General features: G+C 41.4%; 1 long non-coding RNA gene across 1 annotated transcript; it reads right to left on the reverse strand.

The window, feature by feature from the left end:
- Positions 1 to 1,210: 1,210 nt before the first annotated feature.
- Positions 1,211 to 6,524, reverse strand: LOC117764679. The gene is made up of 3 exons (XR_004614423.1): positions 5,917 to 6,524; positions 5,627 to 5,798; positions 1,211 to 1,557 (listed from the first exon to the last, which is right to left on the reverse strand). It is a non-coding gene; the product is annotated as an uncharacterized LOC117764679 (long non-coding RNA).
- Between the last annotated feature and the right edge of the window lie 17 nt (positions 6,525 to 6,541).

Raw genomic sequence — 6,541 nt, forward strand, 5'->3', positions numbered from 1 at the left:
ATGAGCCTGACGAATCGGTGAAGGTTAAGTCATGACTGAAATGACCCAAATAGCAAGTGATTGTCTACTTCATCGTTTCCAAACGTCTCTGTTTCTGTCCGTCCAGACTAAAACGCAGCCGTGGAGTTTTCAAACTAAAACGGGGCCAGCAGCGTTTCCAAACATCTATATTTTTGCAGCTCTTAAACTGAACAGTAGTTTGGACAGCAGACGTATCCATAGTAGAGATGCATTTTCAAACAAAAACGTACTAATATGGATGTAGCCTTAGATGGAGGCAGTCACATGCGATTGATATTAATGCTATATGTTAATATGTTTCATTTTTATCATTCAATTAATATTAAATGAAAAGCAAAATAGTATTTGAACCGTGCATTTACCAACTGAATAAATGTTTGAGTAAATAAATGAGTCCACCAAGAGGAAAATGAAACCCTGGGGAGCTGTCATGGACGTGATAAAAGGAAGTAATCAATGTACTGAGTTTTATCTCCAGCCTGATATGTGTGCTAACTGTGCATCCAGGAATCCAAAGTGAAGCACACTGCGTTTCTTCACAATTTCCAGTTAAAGTGATTCACATGATGGATGCAGAGTATCGAAATGTAACACTTATCCCACCCCCACCTTCATCTTTTCCCCACTGAGCTGAGTGATGTACGGGTGTGTGTGTGTGTTTATGTGTCTGCATGCTTGAACGTGTGTGTGTGTGTGAATACATTTGTGTGATTTCTATCTTTGCAAATTACCAGAATGCACTACTTCCACGGTGTAACTTCCTGGAAAGCAGCATTGACTAATCCGGCCACCCAAACAGTATCCACACCAACGCCCCTGGAGGGTGACCTCTGACCCCACACAGCGTGTCGAACACAGGCGCACAGCAGGCCCCAGCTTCACTGTCTTCATCCCATCCATCTGGCTCCTACATTGATGATAATATGATCACAACGGATTTGATATTGTTATCGGATTATCTAAAGGTCACTGTGTCTCATTCATTTCTCAGTCGTGATGTAACAGTTTTCAAATCCCCGCTGCTGTTATGAGCTGCAGTCAGCTTTTTACATGTAGTTATTAAATACCAAAATTACTAAAAAAACATATGCACACATCCATAAAGCATAAACTAAATGAGCCAAAGCAGAGCAAGTCATTCATACCTTTTTTTTTATTTTTTATTCAAAAGCATCCATGTATTTTTTTGTCAAGTGAAATAAGACGACGTTTGAATCAAATATACGAATGTGTTTCTATTTCAGCAGTGAGATGAAGGTCAGGGCCAGACGGAGACAGGATTACCTTGGATTAACACAGACTACCACCAGCCAGCTAATGAGGGCCAGGGGTTTCCTCTCTCGGCCCCCGTCAGTGAGTATAAATAGCATTTAAGCCCTAATCCAAGTTACATACTAATGAATCAAATCCATTTTTCATTTATTCATCCCTGAGAGCATGTGTGTCTCATTTGTATAGAAGCTCATTAATGACGGTATTATTTTTCATGTAGTTTATTAGGTGCTGGCCCAGTGGGTAAAAGGGTGGAGGGTCATCCTGATGTGAAAATCCAACAGTTAACACAAGGGATGTAAATAATTCTCAATTGGGTCCTTGTTGTGAAAAGCCTATATATATCCTATACAAATATCTTTGCTATATGTAATGCTATATAAGCATTTTATATCTGCACTTTACATTTGAAGCTAAATTGAGCCAAACCATTTCCTGGTGGCCGCAGTGACGTCCTGGAGTGTGTTCGTCACTCATCACAAGGTTGCCAGACCAGTGGACACTTCAAGAAGCTGCCTACGCCTGGACGAGAACTAGTCTGGCACATATCTTGTCCAGTGCTGCAGTGTTAAAAGAAATTATTAAGAAGGTGGATGGGAGACTATACATAGCCTAGGAGACTAGAACAACTGAAATTGAATCATATAGACCAATAAATTAGCATTTTATTATTATTGTTGTTGTTTATTTGTACTTGTGTGGGGTAAACAATGATGGAATGTAACTTGTACATTTACTCAATTACTGTATACAACTTTGAGGGACTACTTTACTTGGGTGTTGCAATTTCATGTTACTTTATACATCTACTCCATTAGATCACAGAAGCAAATATTGTACTTTTTACTCCACTGTTATTTTCTATTTAGCTATAGTTGGTAGTTACTTTACTAATTAAGATGTTTGCATAAAAACATATTAAGTGACAACAGTATAACCCGGATTTTAAATGAATGCATGTTTAATAACACATAACAAAATGCAAAGGGTGCATCATTGGAAATTGAGTTTAAAATGTAACTGTCAGCATACGATTCACATTGTTAGCCGTTAGTATTCTCAGCCCACAAACCAAACATTCTGTGACGAAGCCAGATCAAGTCACCCGTGTTTACCATCACGTCACAAACCAACATGACTACACACACAGCCCTCTGTTGCCCTAGGTTACAGAATCAACATGTTAATTAATGACGTTAGTCCTGTTTCCGAGTCTGTATGCTAAGCTAAGCTAACTGGCCTATGGCTGTAGTTACCTATAGATATAGAGTGTGGTCTCAGTTTTCTCATGTTATTCTATGCAAGAAAACAAATGGGTGGATACAAGGGCTCTGGACAAAATGACTTAAACTGAATCTATAAAGCTGTTTTTAGGAAATGCGCTCTGACATCCGTTTGTCATGAGGAGAGCGGTGTGCTGAACAGTTGAAGTTATAAGAGACGCCTCTAAAGGTAAAAAACACAAGAATCACACAACAGCAGAAATTGAAGGCGTCGGAGGTGGAAGACATGAAACACACACTTCTCTGTAGCGTGTCCTCCGAAGTGACGATGTTTAAAAGAAGTTAAACCTGGGCTGCAATAACTGAGGCGGTGAATGCTGTGTCCTGCACAGAGCTGAGCACTAGAGCTGTGGACATTTCTCTTAGATGCATCGCGACGTGGACGTGGACTCCGCTGAATAATTAGAACACCGCTGCTTCAGGATCAGACGCACATTAAAGCTCCGGTCGTCCTGTGTCTCTGTCGGAGTCTGCTTCCTCCTCACTCCTCTGACCTGCGCTCACTTTACACTTTAACAATTAACACCATTACTGATCACAAGTTATTAGGACACGTACAGGACTGACTTTTACTTTGTGTTTGTTTGATTCAAGTTTATGAGACACATGTTTAAACCTGCTACACAACACGAGATGTGACACGCACAGTCAGGACATCAGGGTTAAAGTGAGCAAATTAACATATTGATGAATCCCAGATTTGTGCGTCAAACGGTTTAAGCACAGAGTTGTGCGTACGCAATGTTCGGAAATGAGGCCCAATGTCTTCCAAAGTTGACATCTATGACACCCCTTTTTCATCCGGAGATATTTCTATCCTTTTTTCAGTTCGGCGTCTGTTGGGTGTTTGGAAAGACTTAGATATGTCCCCTCATTCGTGGTGAATCCTCCATATAAACTAGATAGATAGATAGATAGATTTTTTTCTTGAAATTTACCGTATTCTCAAAATCTCCAAATTTTCTTCAACATGTCCTAAATATGCTGCCATTCATGAAGGTTAAATCAAGGCATTGAAGTATACAAAAGTATACAAATTGGCTGTTGGGTTTACCAGTGCAGTGTTGTGAGAGCAGTTGCTTTCGTGCAGACAGCACTGACAACACCACAGTAAAACAGGATCAAAAACGACTCAAATTTGCCGTCTAGGCTTTTTTAATCTCACGGAAGGTCACCCAACATGCCATGTGGTCCTGGACAGCGTCCACTGCGATCATTCCTCTTCCTCTAAGAGCCTAAACGGGCAACAGGAAGAAGCGAGAGCAGCATAGGACACAACGGCTGCATAGCTGCTGATTTCACATTTCAGCTAAGAAACAGTTTTATGTTGTTGCAGTAAATGGCTAAATTTGCAACTGTAGTCTTTTTGTGTAGCTGATTTCATCGGTTTCTCCTCCTCTGTACCCTGTTTAAAATGTTCAACACAGACTGTTCATCGTCCTAAGTGTTGTGTTCTGTCCTTTCACATGTGCGAGTACACTGAGGATTGGAGCTAAAGTGTTTCAAGAACAAGCTCTCCTCATTTCAGATGGCAGTTTTGGTTCATCTTAAAAAAAACACGCTACAAGTGCTGGGAAGAATCAGTGCTCTCTTTAAAAAACATTAAAAGTGAGCTGCCACGGAAAGGGTGTCTTAACACTGTAGCAAATGGAGAATAACAAGTGGCACAGCTGTTTACAGCCACTCCCGCCCCGGCATATTTCTCAGGCAGAGTCACCGACGGCCCCTGTGTGCCGAGGCTTTGTAGGCAGGATTTTTGTGGCTTAGAGACCGAGTCGCAACACATCGTTTCCATCACCGCTGGTGGTTTTTTCAAAGTCTGTCTGAAAAACCATGTCTGGCCCTGCGTGTCACATCATCCTGACCTACATCCATCTCTCCTCTGTTTCTACTCCCCTTCCACTACCTCTCTGTCTCAAAGTATTTTCATGCGGAGGAATGAGTTCATTCTCCAAAAACCACGAGACAATACCTCACCCTTCCTCTCCAACCCTCTATCTGAATCACACACTGAGGGGAGGTGGAAAACATCTCAATCTCTGCTCCTCTCCTCATCTCTCCAAAACAAACAGCTGTGTGTGAGTGTGCGTCTGTGAATCAGCCGATCGGCCTGTGGTGTTGTGACAGGTCTCTGGTAGCCTGCTGTCAGGTGGCCCATGCTGATGTCCTCCTGCAGGGTGGGACAGACTGCTGCAGCTCTGCTGATGTCTCTGAGGACTGATGGTCTGACTGTATTAATAGTTAACTGATGGCAGACTGAGTGACTGATTGACCTTTTCACTGGCTACTAACACCTATGCTGATACGAGCCCGCGCTCGTTTGTTTTGTGTATTAATGTGAGGAAGGTTACAGTCTCTTCACCAGTCCAATAACATCAGATGCTTTCCATGATGTTGTGGCCAACATATAATAATATGCTTAATGGATGTCCTGATTTATTTATTAGCTTTCTGAAAAATACACTTTGTTTTACACAAATTCCCCACTTCAGCCATCCAGCGTAAGCAATATTTCAAATCTGAATATTTTTGAGGGGAATTCCCTGCATTTCCGCTCAGTTTTTTAATATGCAAATTTAAACGAGCATGAAAACTGTTGATTTAGCTGAAGACAGCTTTGATTGCTAAAAGTACCAAAAGCCTAGCAACATGGCTACTGGCGACTGTCCGACTATTCTCTAAAATGAGAAACAACCATAAGAATCTCAGTTTGAACAAGAAACCTTCACACAGACAAAGTAAAACACCCAGTAATATTGAAAAGTAGCTTGCCAACAATTTCCTGTCGGTGAACAAATTTAGTTTTTAAGGTCCTTTCAGTCACTCAATGCCTGTCCTTCAGCGTGTTGTGTTTCTGTTCCAGGACTGGGCTCACTTGGCTGGTCCCAGTAGGGCTACATTTTCCGAGGTTTACTCTTTACCTACGATGTAACATTATATTTTTCACATTTATTCTAGAGTGTTTACATAAAATCACATGGCAAGTCAGATTAAAAAAAATCTTTTTTACCCGCATTATAAATGGCTTATTGTACAGTTGGATGACTTACTGGTTGTGCTGGGCTGCGTGTTTGTATCATGACCGATTGAATAACAGATTTGTTGGCTGACTGACTGAAATGCTGAGACAAATCGATCATAGGTCAGAGCTGGACTGAGGCGTCTGCACTCAGCAAGGAGCCTGAAAACAAGAGAAAAGAACAACAGGAGGGAGAGAGGGGACTTGAAGCAGGTGGGGGTTGAGGAGGGTGAGAAGAGGAAGACAAATGAGGTGAACAAGTGAGCGGGAAAGAGGATCAAGTTCTGAGAATTCAGTATTGTTGCTATTAGGAGTGATTACCTTTTGAAGCCAGCTCTGAGTCTCAGCGTAGATCTGGTGGGATTATGGGTAGAGTTACAACTTTGATGTTGACCCCAGATGAACTGAAGTGGCTCTGTAAGCCTTTCTCTCATTATGTCTGATCATTTTTTGCAGCATCTGCTAAACACTTGGCCTGAGCAATGCTCTGATTAACATAACATCCCCTCTCTTTATCCAGAAACTCTTTGACTCGTCAGGAGGGTTTGTGGGAATCCTGCAGTGTAGATGACCACTGTGCATCATTTCTCAGCAGAGCGTATGAATTATGATTAATCACTCAGCCCAGAGCTGTGGACAGCCCTGTTTGGATGAGTAAAGTTAGTAGATGAAGCAGATGTTATGATCAACTGGATAAGAAAAAAAGCATTATGTTTACATAGCTGAGCAGGATTTCGTTTTCATTGTCTATTTCCTTGTGGTAACATGACAACCCAGAACCTGAACCTTTAAGAACCTTTAGGACTTTGGCTCTGCCTTATTTTTCAACAGACCTCTACAAAAGCACACCAGTATGTTGCATACAGTACCATTAAAAAAGTCATACTGGGACAGATGTCACCATTTTAAGTGTTGTTGTGTATTTGTCACATGCATTTGTATGGAA

The sequence above is a fragment of the Hippoglossus hippoglossus genome, chromosome 7, assembly GCF_009819705.1.
Source record: "Hippoglossus hippoglossus isolate fHipHip1 chromosome 7, fHipHip1.pri, whole genome shotgun sequence".
NCBI lineage: Eukaryota > Metazoa > Chordata > Actinopteri > Pleuronectiformes > Pleuronectidae > Hippoglossus > Hippoglossus hippoglossus.